Genomic DNA, 25,741 nt, shown 5'->3' with positions numbered 1-25,741 from the left:
TTCTCTTTCCCATTTGCTATGCTACATTTATGTTCACCGTTTTTTATTCTAAGGATATGTGAATACTTGCCTACATACAGATTAGCCAATATACCATGTATGGAGTTCCACAGTCAATAATCTGTCTGATGGAATGCTTTCTGTCATCTGTCCCTGTCACCTCACGCTTGCAGTGCCACATAAAGCTACACATCCCACAGTACCTAATGTAAAAAAATAATAAACAGAAAATAATAAAATAAACGACTGACACCATTCACTGTTCTACTGACACCAATCTCTGCTCTACTGACACCGTCCTCTGCCCTACTGATACTGTCCACTGTGTTACTGACACGCCCACTGCTCTGCCAAATGACACCATCCAATGTCCTACTGACATCAACCTCTGCCTACTAACATATACAATACCCTACTGACACTGTACACATACACACACAGGCATATGTTTTTTTAACTTTGGAGTGAACATCCTAATGTAATGGGCTGCGCACGCGCACCAGAGACTCTGCATGCAAAAGAATTACTGGATCTTTACCCTGTGTAGTCTTGCCCAAAAACCTAGAAGGGCTTAATGAAGATCCCCTAGAACTAAAGCAGTAGTATCTGCAAGAACAAATTTGAAAAAAATTAATAAGACATGGGGGGGGGGGATTTACGAAAACTGGTGAACACATAATCTGGTGATGTGCATATTAACCAATCAGCTTCTAACTTCAATTTGTTCAATTAAAGGAGAAGTCCAGCCTGAGCTTTTTAGGCTGGGCTTCTCTTATGGGACACAGGGGTACAATCTGTTTTGCACTCCTGTGACCCATTTGCAGTGGAGAGCAGTCTGAAGTCCGTCTGACATCACTGGAATCAGTCCAGGCAGTGCATCATCCCGAAGTCTGGATCCGCCAGCTGCCTGGACTGATGGCAGTCAGCCTCTCAGCGAGATATTGAGACATTGAGATTCTGGCTTCCCGCCCCTCTATAGCTCAGCACACCAATGAGCATGGAGGAGCAGAGCAGGAGAGATGCTGACTGATGGGCAGCAGCTCTCCGCTCAGGGAGGTGAGAGAACTGAGCCATCGGCGGTGTTCAGTGGCTTGGTTCTCAGTGCAGAGGCGGTGAGGGACAGATGCAGCATCGGTCTGATGATGCATACACCTAGGTAAATATGAATCTCCAAAAATAAAAAATAAACTTACTTCTCTTTTAAGCCTTGATAATAAAACCTAGAGGTTGATTGGTTACTATGCACAGCTTCACTGGATTCTGTGTGCACCAGTCTTAGTAAATCTCCCCCATAGAGTTCTAGGAGGAATAATAACTTCCTATAACATCCCTTGTAAATATTAAATTTTCTTATGTTCTCCATCACATACTAAAGCAGTAAGGAAATGGAGGCGTGAATGTGTGCCTACATGTTTATGCTTTTTTGTATGTGCATGTACGCACACACATTTATGTAGAGGAGAAAATACAGTTATCATTTATATATTAATTGGTTTATAGCATTCCTTATTGGTAGAAATCTGCATTGGTTCATTAATTTTTTATTTCTTTTTTTGTCTCACAGTTTTGATGAACTTCAACATCTGTGCCACAGTATAGGTAGATAAACATACTTTATGAGGTGGTCTATAATAATAATTATAATTATTATGGTACATTTATTTTATACTCTCTCATTTGTTTTGCATTAGCATATAATAATATCATATATATATATATATATATATATATATATATATATATATATATATATATATATATATATATATATATATATATATATATATATATATATATATATATATACATATACACTCTTTTTTTATTATCCAACAGAAATTTTTTTATTGGAAGCAAGTTCCTTTAGAATAAATGTGTCTGAGATATAGGCTTATGTATAACACCGAGGTCTTGAAGGCATTTTTACTAATGAGGATCCTGAATGATCCTTGGCTCTCCAGAAATAAGACTATGAGCAGAGGTGTAACTAGAACCTTCAGAGCCCTGCTGTAAGAAACCATGAAGGGCCCCCCTGACCCCCAGCTGGGGACCTTCTCTCCAAGCTGGGGCCCTTCTCTCCAAACCGGGGCCCTTCCCACTAATTCCATGGCCCTTAACTTCCATCACGGGTCCCTTTATTACAATCACACAGCAGGATACTTTCAAAAGTTCTGTGGTGGGCACCCTTACTGCATCTTGGGGCCTCCCCACAGTGGTGGGATGCCAGGGCCCTGTCTCAAGAGCAACCTTTGTGACCCTGGTAGTTCCGCCACTGGTGTCAGTAGGATTGTGAATCGTGTTAGTCAGTGGAGCAGTGGAAGGTGTCAATATGGCAGTGGACAAAGTCAGTAGGCCAGTGGATGGGGTCAATATGGCAGTTGACAATGTCAGTAGGCCAGTGGATGGGGTCAGTAGTACAATGGATGGGGTCATTCGTTTGTTAAATTTTTTGTTATTTTTTACCATTTAAAAAGAAAAACTTTTTTTACTTGTATTCCCCTTTATGCATCACTGCCTTGCCATTGCAAAGGGGCTTTCGTAATTCAGTGAAGCTACGAGCTATGCTGTGTAGGCTCAGCCAAGACGGGCAGGTCACAGTGGGAATTACTTAAAAAACTTGATGCACCGGAGAAGGAAATGGCAACCCTCCTCAATATCCTTGCCAAGAAAACCTCATGAACAGAAACAAAAGGCTAACAGATATGACAACAAAAGATGAGTCCCCCATACCGAATGGTGTCTAATGTGCTAATGGGGAAGAGTGGAGGGCAAATTACAAGTAGCTACAGAACTAATGAAATGGCTAGGCCAAAGCCGCAAGAACTCTCAGCTGTGGATGGTAGGAGTGAAAGGAAAGTCTGATGCTGTAAAGAAGAATACTGCATAGGAACCTGGAATGTTGGGTCAATGAATACGGGTAAGCTGGATGTGGTCAAACAGGAGATGGCAAGATTGAACATCGAGTGAACTAAAATGTACTGGAATGGGCGCAGTTCAACTCAGATGTCTACTATATCTACTATTGTGGATAAGAATATCTCAGAAGAAATGGTGTAGCCATCAAATTCAACAAAAGAGTGAGGAAAGCAGTACTGGAATACAATCCCAAAAACGGCAGGGTGATCTCAGCCCATATCCAAGGTAAACAACTCAACATCACAACATCACAATCACAAATACCACTTTTATGAAGATCTACAACACCTTTTAGAATTAACTTCAGAAAAAGATATACTTCTCATAATGGGAGATTGGAATGCTAAAGTAGGAAGTCAAAGCATATCCAGAATAACAGGTAAATATGGCCTTGGGGTACAAAATTAAGCAGGACAAAGGCTAATAGAGTATAACTAGGGACGAGCCGGTTCAGTTTGTAGCAGAACATACAACAACTGGCAAAAAATTGGTCACCGTTAAAGTCTATGGGACACGAACATGAAAAATCAAACGTGCTCATTTTAAAGGCGTATATGCAAGTTATTCCCATAAAATGTGCTCCCAGGGGACATGTATCAATGCAAAAAAAGTTTTTAAAAAGGCAGTTTTCTCGGGAGCAGAGATTTTAATAATGCTTAAAGGGAAACAATAAAAATGAAATATTCCTTTAAATAGCATGCCTGGGGGTGTCTTTAGTATGCCTGTAAAGTAGCACATCTTTCCCATGTTTTATAACAGTGCCATAGCAAAATTACATTTCTAAAGGAGAAAATGTCATTTAAAACTGCTTGCAGCTGTAATATATTGTCGGGTCAATATAGATAAAAATACCAAAAATACCAAAAAAAAGGCGTGGATGTCACCCCCAAAATCCATACCAGGCCCTTCAGGTCTGGTATTGAAATTAAGGGGAACCCTGCACCCAAATTTTTTAAAAAATGGTGTGGGGGTCCCCCAGGTGCCCAGGCACTATGTGCTCTGAACAGCAGTATATATACTATATGGCCTGCCCTTTATAATCTGCAGAAAATTGGGCCTTAGGTGTTGGTGGTACCAGAACACTGTAAGCCCTCACAGAAAAATTGGGACTTGGGTGATGATGCCCTAAATTAAAAATATTGTTGGAAGCTAGCATCATCAAGATTGAGGAAGAATAGGATAGTCAACACAGGCAGTCTTCAAGGAATCCCACATCCATAACAAATTAAATCAGTTACATCAGCATCAGGAGCTTGATAGCTGCTAATCCAAGACTGATTCATTTTTATGAATGTGAGCCTATCAGGGGAGTATGTGGACAGCCACACTCTTTGATCCTTTAAAAAGCCTTCAGCAGTAAAGAATGTGCGTTCGGAAAGCATGCTGAATGCAGGACAGGCCAGTAGCTCAATTGCATATTGAGCAAGTTCTAGCCAGTGGTCCATCCTCAAGACTAGGGATGAGCTCAGTGTTCGACTCAAATGCATGTTCGACTCGAACATTGGCCGTTCATCTGTTCGGCGAATTCAGAACTTTGTGGACCGTTCGCACCAAATTTGTGTGGCACGAACGGCCCACAATGCACTACGCCATCGCAGTGCATTGCTGGCTCATGATTGGCCAAGCATGCACTGTGACCCCGCATGCTTGGCCAATCACAGCGCCAACAGCGAGGATAGCCATAATTGGCCACAGGCTGGATGCCTGTGGCCAATTATAGCTCAGGGGGTTTAGTACACAATCCACACTATATAAGGCCGCCAGCGCGGCGGCCTTGTGTAGTGTGTTCCGGCATGCAGGGAAAGAGCAAGACAGTGTTCTTTTCTCAGGCATCTGCAGGAGTTAAAGTTGGTGTTGTGTGCCTCCAGCACAGTATACACCTGTTTGTACCTTTTTTGTTGGTGTTCTCTAATACAGGCATCTGCAGGAGTTAGTGGGTGTTGTGTGCCTCCTTTTATGCTGGTGTTCTCTAATACAGGCATCTGCAGGAGTTAGTGGGTGTTGTGTGCCTCCAGCACAGCACAGTATACATCTGTATCTTCCCTTTATTGCTGGTGTTCTCTAATACAGGCATCTGCAGGAGTTAAAGTGGGTGTTGTGTACCTCCAGCACAGTATACACCTGAAGATACCCCCTATTGCTGGTGTTGTCTGTTGCATATCTTGCATATTAGCCTTTAAAATTAGCACTTTTGATTTCGAACGTTCGAGTCCCATAGACTTTAATAGGGTTCTAAAGTTCGTATGAATTTTTGGTCCGTTCGAAGGTTCTTGTGCGAACCGAACCGGGGGGGGGGGGGGGGTGTTCGGCTCATCCCTACTCAATACCCAGTAACCCAGTGGATGCTCTGTTGGAAAGGTCTCCAGGTCTGCACTTGCCCCTAGAAATTCCTGCACCATGTAATGCAGACACTGGAGATGGTTGCTTGAACCGATCAGACCTTTGTGCTAAGGACTGAAAAGTTGTTTAAAGGCATCGATCAGCTGGCCACCTTCTCCACTGCTCTTCCTCTGAATAAACAAAGCCTCACCAACACGTTGTCCAGCACCAGGAAATTGTAACCTCTCAGGGTCTGGAAATGCACTGCACAAACCTTTCTTCAAGGCCTCCTGAAAATGTTTGATCCTCTGCGAAGGCAGGATGAGTTATATAACTTTACCCTTGTAATGTGGATCAAGAAGGGTTGCCAGCCAGTAATGATCCCTCTCCTTGATACCACAAATCCTAGAGTCCTTTCACAGTTTTTGCAGAATCAGGGAGGCCATGCAGGGTAAGTGTGCTGAGGCATTCGATTCTGAGTCCTCTGGGTCACTAAAGATCACAGGATCTGTAACTACCTCCTCCTAGCCATGTACAACTCCATGGGTTTCAGAGGACTAAAAAACATGCCTTCAAGATTGCTGCTGAGTGTTATCTTCTACATCCATGCTGACACAATCTTCATCCTCCTCCTTCTCTTCTTCCTATGTGTTTGGCAGACCCGCAGGAATGCTATCTGGATAAAGAGGGCCTTGTGAGGTAAGGAAGTCCTCCTCTTCCTCCCGCTGTTCTGCTTCAAATGCCCTGTAGTGTGGCAGCAGGCAGGTGAAGTCACCTGGTTGTATCCAGGATGGTAAATATGTGTGTCCTAGATTCAGGCTTTATGCAGACTTTTACAATTAGAGGGGAAGAGTTAATGAGCCCAGCTGAAGTAAGTGGGCTCATTAAGACCTCTACAAAAAACCCCAGCATGCATAGGGAGATGCTCCATCCTGGAACCAGTTTTGTGTGTATAGACTGGGGAGTCTGAGATCTGTTCTGTGCGGTGAGTTAACGCCTGTGTGGCAAACCCCTACAATAGAGACAGGGACTGGGGCAGCACAAGGCTGTACCCAGTTGTTAGACAGGGAGTCTACGTGTGTAGTTAGAGGTCAAGCTGACCAGGATTTATTTTCTTGTTTTATTTAGTTTGGCTGTTATATGTATCACTGCATGGAGCATAAATAAACCGGATCTTTTGTTTTTTGAACCTACACCGCTGTCTGCTGTGCCTGACTTTGTGTTGTGAACCCATCCAGGGGGTCACACACACCCGCTGCCGAGCTAACCCCTCACAGTTGGTGGAGAATGCGGGCACTTTTTTTTTTGTTAAGGCCAGCATGGAGGAGATACTGAGACAGCTGGCTCTAGCAAATGCAAACCAGCAACAAGCAAATGCAAATCAGCAGCAAACAAATGCAGGTTTACAAAAGAGCCTTGCAGCCCAGCAGCAGATAAATGCAACTTTGCAGCAGAGTTTGGAAAATCAGCAGAAGGCTCACCAGCAGAGTTTGGAAGCTCAGCAACAAGCCCAGCAGCGATCTGAAGCCCGCTTCATAGACCTGTTGCAGAAGCAAGAGCAGAATTTTCAACAGAAAATAGAGACATTAATACAGCAACGTCCGCAGACCAATGAAGCAAGTGGTTACAATAATACCGCATCCTTTGGTGTGAGCCGTTTTCTGACAAAAATGACTGGAGAGGATGATCCGGAGGTGTTTTTGACCACATTTGAAAGGACTGCTGAAAGGGAAAAGTGGCCTAAGGAGCAATGGGCTGGACTGGTGGCCCCTCTGTTAACTGGGGAATCGCAGAAAGCTTATTATGACCTAGAGCCTGACCAAGCAAAAGACTATGTGGTGCTAAAAACAGAAATATTGGCACGGCTGGGTGTCACCCTGGCTGTCCGGGCTCAGCGTGTGCATAACTGGACTTTTCAGGTTGGAAAACCTCCCAGGTCTCAAATGTATGATCTCATTCACCTGAGCAGGAAGTGGCTGCAGCCAGAGACTTTGACTGCACCAAACATTGTGGAACGTGTGGTTATGGATCGTTTCCTGAGAGCTCTTCCTACTGCCATCCAAAAATGGGTAAGCCATGGAGACCCAGAAAATGCAGATAAACTTGTGGATCTGGTTGAGAGGTACTTGGCTACAGAGAACCTGACCACCTCTTCCAGGGACTCACGGACTTTCCCCCCTAAGACCAGATCATCCCCAGTGGCGGGTAAGATGACTCCAAGGGGTGAGGGTGGAGAGAGTGAGAGGGTGGGAGTTCTACCTAAGGTCTGGCGGGAGCAGCCCAGGAAGCCCATGCTGCAAGAGGCAGCGAAAAAGATTATTTGCTACCGCTGCCGGCAAGAGGGACATATTGCAGCCGATTGCCCAGTTGTGGATGAGCCTATGCAATGTGACTTTATAAGGGAGAGACGTCAGTCGCTGTTTGCGACAGTTGCATGCACTGCCATTCGGGGACCTGAGAAACATTTATGTAAAATGTGTATTAATGGTAGACATGTTGATGTGTTGCTAGATTCAGGTAGCCTGGTAACGTTGATAAAAGCTGAATTAGTTACTACAGAGGTCTCTGGGAAGAACAGGGTGGCTGTTATTTGTGTGCATGGGGACACCCGAGAGTATCCTGTAACTTCAGTGTTTTTTGAGACCCCCAAAGGTAACCTCTCTCATCAGGTGGGGTTAGTGGCTCACTTACCACATGATGCTATTGTGGGAAGGGATTTTCCAAAATTCTGGGAACTCTGGGATTGTCCTGAGGCCCCCATTGGTGCCCCTATAAACCAGGAAGATGACCAGAATTCCTCTGGGAGTGGTGAGGACTCTCCTGAATTTCCCTTGTCGGTATTGGCGGGGGAAACTCGAGAAACTGGGGAGGAGCCAACATCCTCAGATGAAAACATGCCGTCTGTGGAGTTTTCGGATCTTGAGGTTCACAGGGAAAATTTTGCCACAGAACAGTTAAAAGACCCCACCCTAATAAAGGCACGGGAAAATGTGGTGAAAATAGATGGCGAGTTAGTGAACCCAGATAAGACTTGCCCTTATCCTTACTTCACTATGGAAAGGGACCTGCTATATCGAGTGGCTCAAAGGGCAGAAGAAACCATTGAGCAACTTGTAGTGCCCAAACCTTACAGGAAGTTGGTGTTAGAATTGGCTCATGGACACATTCTGGGAGGTCATCTGGGGACAGAGAAAACCAGAGAGAGGGTACTGCAGAGATTCTATTGGCCTGGGGTCATGAAGGAAACAGAAAAGTATTGTTCCTCCTGCCCTGTGTGTCAGAAGTCGGCACCTATGCCACATTTCCGTAACCCACTGGTACCTCTTCCTATCATTGAGGTCCCCTTTGAGAGGATCGCAATGGATTTGGTAGGTCCGATAATGAAGTCTGCTAGGGGGCATCAGTACATTTTGGTTATTTTGGACTATGCCACCCGTTATCCGGAAGCAATTCCTCTCCGAAATACCTCGGCCAAAACCATAGCCAAAGAGCTATCTCTTGTTTTTAACTGCGTGGGTATTTGTAAGGAACTGCTTACGGACCAAGGTACACCCTTTATGTCCCGGGTTATGAAAGAATTATGCAAGTTGTACAAAGTGAAGCAATTGCGTACATCTGTGTATCACCCCCAAACAGATGGGTTGGTTGAAAGATTCAACAAAACCCTAAAACAAATGTTAAAGAAGGTGGTGGATAGAGATGGAAAGAATTGGGATTGTCTAATACCCTATCTGATGTTTGCCATTAGGGAGGTACCCCAATCCTCTACGGGTTTCTCACCCTTCGAGTTGCTCTATGGGAGACACCCAAGAGGGCTGCTGGATATCGCCAAGGAAACTTGGGAAAATGAGAGTTCTCCTCACAGGAGTGTGATTGAGCATGTTGCCCTGATGCAAGATAGAATTGCACAGATAATGCCAATTGTAAAGGAACATTTAACCCAAGCGCAGTTAGCACAGCAGAGAGTGTACAACCGTGGGGCCAAGACACGTACTTTTTCCCCGGGGGATAGGGTCTTGGTGCTAGTCCCTACGGTTGAAAGCAAATTTCTGGCCAAATGGCAAGGTCCATATGAAGTAATTGAAAAAATTAGTGAGGTGAACTACAGGGTTAGACAGCCAGGAAGGCGAAAGCCGGAGCAGATCTATCACGTCAATCTGCTGAAAGCCTGGAGGGATAGGGAATCCCTAGTCGCAGAGACTTTGTCACAAGTACAGCCTGATTGCTTAGTTCCTGAGGTTGGAATAGCAGACACCTTATCGAAAGCCCAACAACAGGAGGTTAAAGAGTTTGTACTTCGTAACAAAGAGATTTTCTCTGAGCTTCCGGGACAAACATCTGGCGTAGAGCATGACATTATCACCCCGCCAGGAGAAAGGGTAAAACTAAAACCTTATAGAATACCAGAGGCCCGACGGGAGGCAATACGTGGGGAGGTTCAAAGGATGCTGGAATTGGGTGTGATAGAGGAGTCCCAGAGTGACTGGTCCAGTCCTATCGTACTAGTGCCCAAACCTGATGGGAGCTGGCGGTTTTGTAACGATTTTAGACAATTAAATAAAGTTACAAAATTTGACACCTACCCCATGCCGCGTATAGATGAGTTGATTGACCGGCTGGGAACAGCCCGATATATGACAACTCTTGATCTCACCAAAGGGTATTGGCAAATTCCCCTGGCCGAGTCGGCCAAGGAGAAAACTGCGTTTGTAACCCCAGATGGGGCATTCCAATATAAGAGAATGCCGTTTGGGTTACAGAATGCACCCGCAACATTCCAGCGGAAAATGGATAAGATTCTGAGGCCCCATCAGAAATATGCTGCAGCTTACCTGGATGATGTGATTATCCATAGCACAGACTGGGTCTCACATTTGCCAAAAGTACAAGCAGTCCTAGACTCTATCCGGGAAGCTGGGTTTACGGCCAATCCAAAGAAGTGTACCATTGGACAGGAGGAGGCCAAATATCTTGGGTACACTATTGGGAGGGGGGTGATAAAACCCCAAGTCAATAAAGTCGAGGCCATACAGAGTTGGCCACGTCCCAACAGCAAGAAACAGGTACGAGCCTTTCTGGGAATCGCTGGCTATTATCGACGATTCATTCCCCATTTTGCTTCTCAGGCTGTGCCCCTCACCAACCTGACAAAAGGGAAAGAGTCGGTTATGGTTAAATGGTCCCCAGAGGCTGAGGAAGCATTTCAGTCCTTAAAAACAGCCTTATGTAGCCAGCCAGTGTTGTACTCACCAGACTTCTCTAAGGACTTTGTTGTACAAACTGATGCATCAGACGTTGGGTTAGGAGCAGTGTTATCCCAGGTCTGGAACGGGGAAGAGCACCCAGTCATTTACCTCAGCAGGAAGTTAAAGTCCCATGAGGTAAATTACTCCACGATTGAGAAGGAATGTTTAGCAGTGAAGTGGGCTCTAGATTCCCTTTGGTACTATCTGCTAGGTAGGCACTTTGACCTGGTGACTGATCACGCTCCTTTAAAGTGGATGGCTCAGAACAAGGAGACCAATAGAAGAGTAAATAGGTGGTTCCTAGCCCTACAGGAATTTAACTTTACAGTTAAGCATCGCCCTGGTGTTAAAATGGGGAATGTGGATGCTTTGTCTCGGATACATGCGTGCCTGACTGCTGGTGTTACAACCCCAAGGTTGAAACAAGAGGGGGGGGTATGTGGCAGCAGGCAGGTGAAGTCACCTGGTTGTATCCAGGATGGTAAATATGTGTGTCCTAGATTCAGGCTTTATGCAGACTTTTACAATTAGAGGGGAAGAGTTAATGAGCCCAGCTGAAGTAAGTGGGCTCATTAAGACCTCTACAAAAAACCCCAGCATGCATAGGGAGATGCTCCATCCTGGAACCAGTTTTGTGTGTATAGACTGGGGAGTCTGAGATCTGTTCTGTGCGGTGAGTTAACGCCTGTGTGGCAAACCCCTACAATAGAGACAGGGACTGGGGCAGCACAAGGCTGTACCCAGTTGTTAGACAGGGAGTCTACGTGTGTAGTTAGAGGTCAAGCTGACCAGGATTTATTTTCTTGTTTTATTTTGTTTGGCTGTTATATGTATCACTGCATGGAGCATAAATAAACCAGATCTTTTGTTTTTTGAACCTACACCGCTGTCTGCTGTGCCTGACTTTGTGTTGTGAACCCATCCAGGGGGTCACACACACCCGCTGCCGAGCTAACCCCTCACAGTAGATAATTCCACAAAGCGTGTGCTCCAACAGAAAAACTAGAGGAACAGTGTCACTGATGCATGCATTGTTGTTTCTCACCATCCCTGTGGCCTCCTCAAATGGTGACATGGCAGTGCATGCATCCTTGATCAGTAGCCCCTGGCGTGGCGAAAAGGATCTAAGCTCCCTTGACCCTGTCCTGGTGCCATACTCACACAGGTACTCATTGATGGCCCTCTGCTGTGTGTGCAGCTTCTGCAGCATTGCCAATGTTGAGTTCCACCTGGTGGGCATGTCACAAATGAGGCGGTTAGTGGGAAGGTTTATAACTGGGGGGTGGGTTGCGCTATGGATCCTTAAGAGTGAATGTAGAAAGGAAAAGAAAAGAAAAGTTAAAAGGTAAGAGCAGCCTCTATTGATTTCCACCCACGGGTGGAACGATGCAAAGACAAAGGGGGGTAATAGATATGGCGCTTATACCTATATGTGGGGACTAGTAGTGTGTTGGTGTATAAAAATGTATTGTATTGTATAGGTCAATTTTCACATGTGTGGCAATATATAATTCTTAAAGTGCTGACTAATTTTGGGCCAAAGTGTATATAATATATATTTTCCAGCGTGCTGGTTCAAAACCCAAAATTTTAAAATTAAATGAAAATTAAATAAAAATACAATAAACTCAAAGTGCACGCCAATGGCAACAGGTTACAATGTAGCAAACCATATAACTTATTAATCTAAATAGCAATATGCAGTTATTAAAGTGTTAATCTAAATGGCAATATGCAGTTATTAAAGTGCGCGTGCAAATAAATTCTTACAGACCTATAGGTGAAGACTAATTGTGATAGCTGGTGGATTAGTCGTGAAAAAAGAATATTAAAGTATATTACGTATACTGTGGTGCCAAATTATAATAAATAAACATATATGAAATATCACGGTGGTAGCATAAACTGGTCTGATAGTGATGCTTTACATAAATTAGTATAAAATTAATAAAAATTAAAAATTAAAATACCATCTACATGAAGCATAAATGTGCTAAAATGATAAAACACAGAAAAATTAAATAAAATTAAAAAATCCAAAAAAAAAAAAAAAAAAAACGTGCAAAATTAGTGCAAGAAAATGTGCAAACAATGCAGGCAAATTTTAAACATTGGACGTGATGGAGCAAGTCTCTATTGGGTGGCGGAAAAAACCGCAGGTGCAGAAAAGGAGGGGGGTGATGTTTTCCAACTGTGTTCTTCACATTCGGTGGCTTAAAAGGGTGTTAAAATTATTATGCTCTCACCAGAAGGAGGACCCCATCCGGGGTGGATCAACATTCACAATATTAGCTATTGTGCGGCTCTCTGGCTTCCTTCCACTTTAAAGATTAGGGATCCCTCGTTCCTCCGTGAGTAGCAATAAGCCCCGTTTATATGGAGTAGAGAAGAGGCACAACCATAGTGTGATACCGTTTTTAAAGAATTTTATTGCAGAAAATAGTTAAAAAATTACTCACAAACAACTGGTTTAAAAGTGCGGTGTGTACAGCTTTTAAAATTCCCGCTGTTGCAATCTCCGTCTGAGCTCGAGGTGTACGCTGCCTGGCCACGCCCTACGCGTTTCGTCACATGGACGTCATCTGGAGCGCTCCAGATGACGTCCATGTGACGAAACGCGTAGGGCGTGGCCAGGCAGCGTACACCTCGAGCTCAGACGGAGATTGCAACAGCGGGAATTTTAAAAGCTGTACACACCGCACTTTTAAACCAGTTGTTTGTGAGTAATTTTTTAACTATTTTCTGCAATAAAATTCTTTAAAAACGGTATCACACTATGGTTGTGCCTCTTCTCTACTCCATATAAACGGGGCTTATTGCTACTCACGGAGGAACGAGGGATCCCTAATCTTTAAAGTGGAAGGAAGCCAGAGAGCCGCACAATAGCTAATATTGTGAATGTTGATCCACCCCGGATGGGGTCCTCCTTCTGGTGAGAGCATAATAATTTTAACACCCTTTTAAGCCACCGAATGTGAAGAACACAGTTGGAAAACATCACCCCCCTCCTTTTCTGCACCTGCGGTTTTTTCCGCCACCCAATAGAGACTTGCTCCATCACGTCCAATGTTTAAAATTTGCCTGCATTGTTTGCACATTTTCTTGCACTAATTTTGCACGTTTTTTTTTTTTTTTTTTTTTTGGATTTTTTAATTTTATTTAATTTTTCTGTGTTTTATCATTTTAGCACATTTATGCTTCATGTAGATGGTATTTTAATTTTTAATTTTTATTAATTTTATACTAATTTATGTAAAGCATCACTATCAGACCAGTTTATGCTACCACCGTGATATTTCATATATGTTTATTTATTATAATTTGGCACCACAGTATACGTAATATACTTTAATATTCTTTTTTCACGACTAATCCACCAGCTATCACAATTAGTCTTCACCTATAGGTCTGTAAGAATTTATTTGCACGCGCACTTTAATAACTGCATATTGCCATTTAGATTAACACTTTAATAACTGCATATTGCTATTTAGATTAATAAGTTATATGGTTTGCTACATTGTAACCTGTTGCCATTGGCGTGCACTTTGAGTTTATTGTATTTTTATTTAATTTTCATTTAATTTTAAAATTTTGGGTTTTGAACCAGCACGCTGGAAAATATATATTATATACACTTTGGCCCAAAATTAGTCAGCACTTTAAGAATTATATATTGCCACACATGTGAAAATTGACCTATACAATACAATACATTTTTATACACCAACACACTACTAGTCCCCACATATAGGTATAAGCGCCATATCTATTACCCCCCTTTGTCTAGTGGGAAGGTTGCATTCCTTTTGAATGTCAGCCAGCCAAGTACTGGCATTGTATGACAGGTGGAAATGACAACAGACTTGCCTCAGACTTCTTAAGGAAATCCTGTAAGCCTGGGTGTCTGCTCAAAAACCGCCCATGCCTGCTGGACTATGAATCAGTCATACAGTAATATGAACCTTACTGCTGACCGCCCTGTCCAACAAGGCCAAAACATTGCCTTCCACATGCCAGTAGAGAGCCAGAATGGTCTTCCATGAAAAGAAATGGCATTTGGAACCTGCCACTGAAGTACAGCAAATGTCCACAAATTCACAAAAGGGGAAGAGTCTACCAGCTGAAAAGGCAGCAGTTGCAGTGCTGGCAATTTAGCCAAGCTAGCGTTTAGATGCTGAGCAACTGGGGTAGAGAAATTTTCCTGTTAAAATCAGATGGTGGTGTACTGTTAGCAGATTGGCTGCAAGTACTTGCTACACCTATTACTGTACCTTAATTCCTCTCAGTGCAGGTTTTTGAGAGGACTGGAGGTATCGTGGGGTTGGGGATCCCAGCTGATGAGGAGCAAGGAGAGGTCTGTCTTGTTCTTTGGTGTGGGTCTTTTAAGTACTGTTGCTAACGGACTCCATGGGAGGTCGACATATGTCTGGTCAAGCATGGGGTGCCCAAGCAGCTGCTGTTTTGGCCATACTTGATACACTTCAGACATATGTTGCAAACAGCAACGGTGCAATCTGCTGCACACATATCAAAAAAGGCCCACACCAAAGAACTTTTCAAAATATGCTGGGAGTCAGCAGCGCCCTGCACCTGCGGAGCTCTGCGGTGTGATGCACTAGAGTGTCTGCCCTTAAGCTGCCCCCTAGAAAACATCCTGCCTTGTTGGAGTTGTGCCTCCTCCTCTCTTCTCTCAGGCACCCAAGTACAGTCAATGACCTCATCATCCCCTCCTTCCTTATCACTGGAGCAAACTTGACAGTATGCTGATGCTGGGGGAATGTGACTGCCAGTTTATTGTCCTTCTTGGGCGCCCCCTCTCTCTAGGCTCATGTTACTCCCTTCCTCAACCTGTGAACCAACATTGGAGCCTTCAAATCACTTCCAGACATGATGTATGTTTTGTTTTGCAACACCACACTACAGTGTATTAGATACTGTATACACCACCTGAAGTGTATTAGAAACTGTACACACTGTATTAGATACTGTGTACACTGTCTGCACTGTATTAGCAACTGTACAACAGCTGTACTGTATTGTATACTGTGTACCCCACCAGAAGTGTAGTAGAAACTTTACACACTGCATTAGATACAATGTACACTGACTGCACTTTATTAGAAACTGTACTACAGTTACACTATATTGTGTACTGTGTACACCACCAGAAGTATAGTAAAAACTGTACACACTGTATTAGATACTGTGTACACCACCAGAAAAGTAGTAGAAACTGTACTATGGCTGCACTGTATTGTGTACCTTATACACCACCAGAAGTGTAGTAGATACTGTACATACTGTATTATATACTGTGTACACTGCCTGCACTGTATTAAAAACTATACTATTGCTCCACTGTATTGTATACACCACCAGAAGTATAGTAGAAACTGTACACATTGTATTAGATACTGTGTACACTGCTTGCATTTTATTAGAAACTCTGCTACAGCTCCACTGTATTGTGTACTGTGTACATCCCCAGAAGTGGCGTAGAAACTGTACACACTGTATTAGATACTGTGTACACCACCAAAAAAGTAGTAGAAACTGTACTATGGCTGCACTGTATTGTGTGCTGTGTTTTCCTGCTGTGCATTCTGGGGGGTGATTTTTAAAGTACTGACGCAGTGTTGGCAGGGTTTCATTTTCTGTCTGTTTGGTTCTGGTGGTCCTCCTGACCCAGCCCCATGGCCCTCCTGGCCTGGGTTGCGGAACTATGCATCCTGTGTCTCGAGGCTGGCTGGCCCGAGGCGATGCAACTGAAAGGATAGGCCAGAGCTAATTTCAGGGCCTACTGATCCTGGGATGGTCCGGGGCTGTCTCATCAGAAGGGAGAGGCCCAGCAACTGAAGAACCCCAGGGGAGGACTCTTTCAGGAGAAGAATGTGCACAAGGCCGGTTTCTCTGAAGGAGCCTGGATACTTAGTTGAAGAATGCAACTTGGATCAACACTCATACGGTATCGCCGGATCGGCTGAGAGAAACTGGTACTGTATGTCAGTAATGCTCAAGTGTATCTCACAAGTCTGTGGCAGAGACTTTACCGAGCATCCCACCGGCTGCTAGGCCTAGTGAGAGAGGTCTATCCGGGGGTTGTTGAATCCAGTTGTGGAACAGTTTAATTCTCTTGATTCTCTTAATGCTTTCACCTTGCAATTTAAGTGCCTGAACTCACCCTTAACCCTCTACCCTCCACGAAGAGACTTTGTTTTTTCTAAATAAATAACCCAAAAGAGGATTCAGTGTCAGTTTCAATATTCTTTGGGCCATTTACCATGGGATCCCCAAGACGGAGAAGCAAGCAGGTGAGGTAACGGTAAGCCCAAATCAAACCAGCAGCTCCTTCGGGGGTCAGTGCCACACTACCACTAACTGAATAACCTGCCTGTTTAATATAAATCGAGCTATCTCTCTGTCCACGCCAACAACACTACACACGGCTGCCGTGTAAGCAGCCTTATAGCCTTATATAGTGTGGGGCACCCTGCCTTTGTCAATTATGGCTCTCTTAGCAGAGCATGCTGTGATTTGCCAAAGCAGGTAGGTCAGGTTCATGCTTTGGCTAATCAGCATACAGCAATGCACTTTGACCTCACTGTGAATTATGGGGCATTCCGCGGCGCTCAAATTTTCCGCATTTTCCGCAAATGCCCCATAATGTTCTCTCTTCGGCAAACACCCGAAGTTACAAGTCGAATTTATGTTCGACCTGAACAACAAGCTCATCCCTAGTAATAACAAACACTCTTTTCCAACAACCAAAGAGGTGACTGTACACATGGACATCACTGGATGGTCAATACAGAAATCAGATTGATTATATTCTCTGCAGCCAAAGATGAAGAAGCTTTATACACTTAGTCAAAACAAGACCTGAAACTGACTGTGGCTCAGATCATGAGCTTCTTATGGCAAAATTCAGGTTTAAATTGAAGAAAGTGGGAAACACCATTTCACATTTCCGGTATGATCTAAATCGGATCCCTTGTGAATACTTTGTGGATGTGACTAACAGATTTAGGGGTTAGATCTGATAGACAGAGTGCCTGAGGAACTATGGAAGGAAGTGTGTAATATTGTACAAGGCTCAGCAATCAAAACTATCCCAAAGAAGAAGAAATGCAAGAAAGCAAAGTGGCTATCTGATGAGGCTGTACAAATATTTGAACAAAGAAGGAAGGAAGAAAAAAGGCAATGGAAAAAGAGGAAAATATACCCAACTGAATGCAGACTTCCAGAGGATAATAAGATGAGACAAAAATACCTTCTTATAGACCGTGTATATAATCAGAGTCCATTATTTCAGACCAACCAGCAAAATGCTGTAATTTCAATGGATAGAAATAACTTTTTGCATGGGGGAAGTAAGCCCAACAGACTGTTTGGCTAACATTAATGTAGGTAGTTTAATACGAAGCTGTTTTTTCTAATAGTAATGATTCTATTGGGTTCCCCTCTGACACAGTAGTGCGGAAGTGGCATATGTAATGCATTCCTGTGCCCCACTTCTGATTTCTGCTGGTAGCGTATGTTCCATGCTGGTGTGGGATGCCATCTTGGACACCCAAAGCCAGTACATTCCATTATGTCCATTAATATGGCACAATGGTGGATTTTAGTATTGCCACTATTCAATATGGAGTTCAGGGGCAGAGGGCATGGTATGTACCTTAAAGTATGCATAAGGACAAGCTGGTTGTTTATTATATGCAATTATTAATTATAGATAATTATTCTGTATACTGATACACTGATGTAGTTTTACTGATGCTAGAATTCTTTTTGTTGTCTAATCTTTGGCCATCTTGCCTCATGATATAATAAAATAGTGTGTGTGGTCACATGATCTCTTGCTGTGAGGAGCAAGAGAATGTCCTATTGTGTTCAGTAAGATAGATAAAGGCTATAGGGGATCTTTTATTTGGCTTTGACAAACGATAACGAAAGCACAGAATCTGAAAAAACGAAAGAACCGACATAAATAAATGCTTTATTTTCGTTTTGACACTGTTCAATACAGATAGGAGATTCAATGTGACTCTGACAATAACAATCTGTGTCTATTGAACTTGTATCATAACAGTCCATTCACACAGGGGCAAAAGGACTTCCAGTGCGACTTTGGGAGGCAACTTGGACACGACTTGAGTGTGAATCACAGTGCGACTTACAACACGACTTTAATGTAAAAAAAAAAAAATGGCATGGGTTCCCCTTCAAGAGCATACCAGGCCCTTCAGGTCTGGCATGGATTTTAAGGGGAACCCCGCACCAAAAAAAATGGCGTGGGGTCCCCCTCAAAATCCATACCAGACCCTTATCCGAGCACGCAACCTGGCCACAGGAAAAGGGGGGGATGAGAGAGGCCCCCTTCCTGAACTGTACCAGGCCACATGCTCTCAACATTGGGAGGATGCTTTGGGGTCCCCCCCAAAGCACCTTGTCCCCATGTTGATGAGGACAAGGGCCTCATCCCCACAACCCTGGCCGGTGGTTGTGGGTGTCTGCAGGTCTGGCATGGACCCCCGCAACCACCAGCCAGGGTTGTGGGGATGAGGCCCTTGTCCTCATCAACATGGGGACAAGGTGCTTTGGGGGGACCCCAAAGCATCCTCCCAATGTTGAGGGCATGTGGCCTGGTACAGTTCAGGAGGGGGGCGTTCTCTCATCCCCCCTCTTTTCCTGCGGCCTGCCAGGTTGCATGGTCAGATAAGGGTCTGGTATGGATTTTGAGGGGGACCCCATGCCATTTTTTTTGGCATGGGGTTCCCCTTAAAATCCATGCCAGACCTGAAGGGCCTGGTATGGATTTTGAGGGGGACCCCCACGCCATTTTTTTTACTGCTCCTGAAAAAACGGCCGTTTTTAAAACTTTTTTTTGCATTGATCCATGTCCCCTGGGGCAGGATCCAGGTCCCCAAACACTTTTTAGGACAGTAACTTGCATATTAACCTTTAAAATTAGCACTTTAGATTTCTCCCATAGACTTGTACAGGGTGTTCCGGCTTTTCGAATTTGCCGCGAACAGCCCAAATTGTTCACTGGTCGCTGAACAGGCTAACAGGCAATGTTCGAGTCAAACATGAGTTCGACTCGAACTCGAAGCTCATCCCTACTGAAGGGCCAACATTAGAATCCTACTATAGCTTGTAGTCGAAATATTCGACCGGGAATGTATGATTGCAGCATCATAGTGAGTTTTGCTGCTCTGTCTAATCTTCTTTAAACATTCGACAGACACCATAAGCCTTCAATGACAGATTTGACCTTAATTAATTTGGATTTTCAGACGAGTACATTTTTTTTATGAAAAACTAAAAATAAAAATGAATTTCGGGTCTAATAAAAAATACAGCATTGACAGCGCCTAGAGTATGTTTCTTTCTTCACAGGTTCACTTTAGAGGAATCTTTTAAAAAAAATCTGCAATTGTGCATGTTTTGTGAGACAGGGTATGATAATAACTAATAATTCACTCCCCACAGTGTGCATATAAACATGAATGCTTCTTTTCTACTAATGTAACTAACCCTCTCAGGTACCTCCATTATTTCAATAAAATTAAACACTAGGCAAGTGTTATGCCGCGTACACACGAGCGGATTGTATGACGTACTTAGTCCGTTGAAACACATTTCAGCGGACAATCCGCTCGTGTGTGGGCTTCAGCGGACTTTTTCAGCGTGCAGTCCGGCGTACTAAGAATTTCGTTTTTTTCTAAATTCTGTCCGTCGTACTCGCATTTCGGCGGACAATCCGGCCGTGTGTATGCCAGTCCGCCGTACTTTTGAAATGAGCGGACTTTTCCCGCCCGGAGAAAAGTCCGCTCATTTCGAGCGGGTCTCCAGGTAGGCGGGGCCCGCGAAGGAGACGTCGCTGGCCCCGCCGCCTGGTATGGACTTGAAGGGGAACCCCAACGCCGAAAAAAATCGGCGTGGGGGTCCCCCCCAAGTCCACAATAGACCCTTGTCCGCGCACGCTACCCGGCCGGCCAGGAAAGGGGGCGAGCGAGCGCCCCCCTCCTGAGCCGTACCAGGCCACATGCCCTCAACATGAGGGGGTGCCTTGACATAAAGCCATGTGACACCGCCCCTTGTCCCTATATAAGTGGCCGCGCAGTGCGTCCCTGGCATTGTGGCCGGAGAGAGCGTCGAGTCAACATCTCTTGGAGAAGAAGAAGAAGAAGAAGAAGAACGGAAGGCGGCGGCGGCGACAGAAGACCGGGCCACCGCCTGTAAAAGAGCTATAAGAAGGCGCGGTGGCCCGGCAGAAGAACCGAAGAGGGGGACAAGACCCCCGAAGTCGGGAGAAGAGGCCGGGGGCGAGGAAGAAAGCCGGACTCCTCCACTAGCAAAAGAGCTACAAGAAGATAGCGGAGGAGTCCGGCGAGAAGACCCCCGAAGACGGAAGACCCCCGGAGCTGTGCAATAAAGTATTTTATCTTGTGTTTTGTGTTTTTTTTTGTACTTTTTTTTTACAGGTGAATGGGTAGGGGTACATTGTACCCCATACTCATTCACATAGGGTGGGGGGCCGGTATCCGGGGGCCCCCTTATTAAAGGGGGCTCCCGGATTCCGATAAGCCCCCCGCCCGCAGACCCCGACAACCAACGGCCAGGGTTGTCGGGAAGAGGCCCTTGTCCTCATCAACATGGGGACAAGGTGCTTTGGGGTGGGGGGGCCGCGCGCCCCCCCCCTTCCCCAAGGCACCCCCCCATGTTGAGGGCACGCGGCCTGGTACGGCTCAGGAGGGGGGGGGGGCGCTCGCTCGCCCCCCTTTCCTGGCCGGCCGGGTAGCGTGCTCGGACAAGGGTCTGTTGTGGACTTGGGGGAGACCCCCACGCCGATTTTTTTCGGCGTTGGGGTTCCCCTTTAAGTCCATACCAGGCGGCGGGGCCAGCGACGTCTCCTTCGCGGGCCCCGCCTACCTGGAGATGCGCTCGAAATGAGCGGACTTTCCTCCGCGTGTGTGGGCGAGTCCGTTCATTTCAAAAGTAGGGCGGATAGTACAGCGGACTTAGTACGCCGTATTAGTCCGCTCAAAAAGTGCCGTGTGTGGACAAGTAGCCCGTTCGGAAATTCCAACGGACAGTCTGGCGGAAAGTACGCCAGACTAAGTACGTCATACAGTTCGACCGTGTGTACGCGGCATTAGATTGCAGTTAGTTGATAATGATCACCCCACATTTGTGTGTACCAAAGCCTTACTTTACAAGAATCTATTTAAAAAATATGCTATTTTCCATGTTTTTGTGAGACTGATATTAACCCCCCTGACGGTATTCCCGAGTCTGACTCGGGGTGGATTTTTCATACCAAAAGCGGTATCCCCGAGCCAGACTCGGGATTGCATCGCTGGATCCAGGAGGAGGATTACTTACCTTCTCCCTCGGATCCAGCGTTGTCTCCCCGCTGTACGAGCGAGCCGTGTCTCGCTCGATGCATTACATCGCCGATCTCCGTGCCCTGCGAGCGTTGCGACGCACGGGGACGGAGATCGGCGCCAAATTCAAAAAGTGAAACAAACACTAAACATACAGTATAATGTAATCTTACAGATTACATTGCTGTATGTAAATATTTCACATCCCCGTTGTCCCTAGTGGTCTGTCCAGTGTCCTGCATGCACTTTTATATAATAAAAACTGTTCTTTATGCCTGGAAACTGGAGATTGCCCATAGCAACCAAAACTGTCACTGTACATCAAAAATGGTTTTAGACCAGCTAGAAAACAGCGATAATAAATTAGAATCACTCGCAGAATTGAGCGATAGCGATTTGTGGGGAGATCCGTCATCAAATGCTGAAAAGTAATGACAGTGACAATTCTGCAACTGAGCAAATTTCAGTGTTTTTGATTTGATTACATTATTGAATAATTTTTATTATTGTTATATTATTATTTGGTACAATTATTTATAATTATTTATTATATTATAATTTATGATTTCATTTTTCAAACTTTATCATACCCGGGATGTCTGCTAGACTCTGGTTTGGACAGATTTAAGAGAGTTATTCCTAAGAATTGCAGGACTACAATATAAAACGCCAAATTTTCATGCAAAATAATGGTACCGCTTTTAGCACCTAAAATCCGAAATAATCATACCGCCAGGGAGGTTAACTAATTATTCACTTTTCCCCAGCGTGCACATAAACATGAATGTTTCTTTTCTGCTAATGCTTGTGCCTGTTTCTGTGGAACCTTTTAAGAGCATTGTACTGGAGTTTATCAATTTCAGATGGCATACCAAGAGTGAGTAATTAATGAAAGCACCATGGGATATTTTAGTATGGGGAAACTTTTAAAGATAATTTTTGACTTCACAAGGTTGAATATGCAAGCAACCTATATGCATAGATTCACCCTTACATAGATTTACAAAGCTGATCAAATGTTAGCAGCACTGGCTCATGGCTTGTGGAATTCAGCATTCACTTGTAAGGTAATATCTAACCAGTTTTTCAAGAGATAGGAAAGTTATCTGCTGTGTTTTTGCAGTTTTTCCTGATGGCAAACATTTGAAATATGCCATTTTAACCAATTAGTAGTTAATGATGGATCAAATGGGTCACTTGCAATGCTCAGTTGTACTCAAACACAAATTTACCCCACAACCATTATGAAAATCATGGAGAATCACCACTAGTACCAATGTTGGAAAAAAGTATACAAGATATATAGAGTGAATTGCTAAAGAAGGATGAAAGCATATATTTGGGAAAACTTAATCATGTAAATCTGATGTGAATTACCTGCAAGGCAACATAGGCTCATGCCTAGGGCCCAGCAGGTTAGGGTAAAGGGAGGGTTGCTAATACAAAAATTGTTTTCTTGAGCTAAAGGCTATTGTGTAAGCTAACACACACCACTTGTCTACTGAAATGAAAGCTAAAAAGCCTAATGAGTATGCAAAGCATGCATAGAATGGAAAGTCCCAACAGTGTCAGAGCTTGAATATGTGATAATTCTCTAGAGGGACATGGGTATTGCTTAAAAATCTTACTGGAACTGGGAAAAGAGAGAAAAGAGCCCAAGAAGGCTCAAGAAGGCAACAAGGACAGAAAGGGATAATGTTATCATCATGAACACATGCTTTGACTTCACAGGGCATAATATGGGGCAGTAAGTAGTATTGAGAATACACAGGCCACCGATTCAAATCAAGCACAGAAGTTGCCACAACATCAGCATACTAGCAATGCAATGGAGTTTATTTACTAAAGGCAAATCCACTGTGCACTGGAAGTGCACTTGGAAGTGCAGTCGCTATAGATCTGAGGGGTACACGCAAGGAAAATAAAAAACAGCATTTTTGGCTGCACATGATTGGATTATAGAAATCGGCCGAGCTTCCCCTCATTTCACATCTTCCCCTCAGATCTACATTGACTGCAATTCCAAGTGCACCTGCAGTGCAATTGTAGTGCGCAGTGGATTTGCCTTTAGTAAATCAACCCCAATGTTTTTTAACAAGTATATGTATCATAACATTACCGCAGTACCTGGACCAAAATTAGATGTCCAAAGAGATGACTATGCACTCAGTATGCATTTTGAGACGTAATTTCTCATTTTAACTAGATTAAACCTTTATGTAATTAAAGATATAAACAGCAAATAATATAAGAGAGTGCAAATTAACACAACAGTAAATGAACATGTAGCACTCTGCTCCTGATGAGCAGACGCTATTGTTTTTTCAAATTTAATTATCTGAAGCTGTAGTTTGGTTCAGAATAATTTCTCTAAAAGTTTTGGTTTCTGTACCAGTCCAGTTGGGTTGCACTGATTCCCATCTGACCGTAGGTGTCGCTGTCGCCGTCAGTGAGTGTGGAACAGCAGCAGGCTGGATGCATTAAATATTGCTTCTTACTCGGAAATGGTTCAGTAGGTGTGGTTTCCCTGCTGTGCATTCTGGGAGAGGGTATTTAAGGTACCGACACCATTTTTCTGGGTTCTTTTTCAGGGGTCCATGATCGCAACCCCAGGGCCCTCCTGATCTGGGGTCTGTGACACATGGTCTTGCGCCTCGGGGCCTGCTGGCCCGAGCCATTGCAACTGAGGCCGCGTACACACGGGCGGATTGTCTGCCCAACTAAGTTCGGCAGACAATCCGACAGACAGTCCGTTCAAAATTTGCATGAACGGACTTGACCACACACGATGAGCAGACAGTCCGCTGAAAGCGTGCGTGATGACGTGTACAGCACGTACGACGGGACTAGAAAAACGACGTCCTATACACTGCAATGCAACCTTCGGCCGTGTAAACCCTTTCTGAGCATGCGCCATACTTAGTCCGTCCAACTTGCCTACACACGAGCGGACTGTCCGCTGAAACCAAGTTTGGACGGACAAAACCAAGTTTGAACGGAATGTCTTACGGAAATTCCGTAAGACTTTGTTCGTCAGACTGTCCGCTGAAAAAGTCCGCTGAAGCCCACACACGAGCGGATTGTCCGCTGAAACACTGTTCAGCGGACTAAGTTGGACAGACAATCCGCCCGTGTGTACGCGGCCTGAGAGTGTAGGCCCAGGAATGTCTTGGGGCCTACTGATCCAGGGGTGGTCCTGTGCTGTCTTGCCTGTGGGGAGAAGCCAAGGAAAGCTGAAGGATCCAGGGGATGACTTTTCCAGTGGAGGACCGAGCGCTAGGCTGGTGTCTCTGGAGGAGCCTGGAAACTCAGTTTGAGGATGCATCCCGGATCAATATCCTTACAGTATCGCCGGGTCAGCTGAAAGAATCTGGTACTGTATGGTAGTTCTTCCGAAAAACTCTCAAGAATCTCTAAGTTAGGTTAACAAGTCTGTGGCAAAGACTTTGTTGCACATTTACTTTCAAGAACCACTAAGTTTAATAGTCTGTGGCAGAGACTTTGTTGGGCATCTCATCGGCTGCTAGGTCACGTGAGAGGGGCCTATCCGGTGACTGTTGGATCCAGTCTGTGGAGCTGTTTGTCCTCTGGATCTGACTGATACCTCTGACCTGCAATTACCAGGTGCCTGAACTCCACTTATTCTCTAACCCTCTATTGAAGGACTGTGTCTTGTGTCTTTCTAAATAAATCTTCAAAAAGGACCACGTGTCTGATATATGTTCATCTGGGCTACTTTCCACGGGACCCCCTTAAGATGAAGAGGCGAGCAGAAGAAGTAACGGTAAGCCAGAATAAGACCAGCAGCTTCTTCGGGGGTTAGTGCTACAAACGTAATACACATATATATATATATATATATATATA

This window comes from Lithobates pipiens, unplaced genomic scaffold (genome assembly GCF_037356315.1).
Source record: "Lithobates pipiens isolate NorthernLeopardFrog02 unplaced genomic scaffold, aLitPip1_a1.2 Scaffold_8, whole genome shotgun sequence".
Taxonomy (NCBI): Eukaryota; Metazoa; Chordata; class Amphibia; order Anura; family Ranidae; genus Lithobates; species Lithobates pipiens.
The sequence above is the reverse complement of the archived record's forward strand: the minus strand, read 5'-3'. Positions refer to the sequence as shown.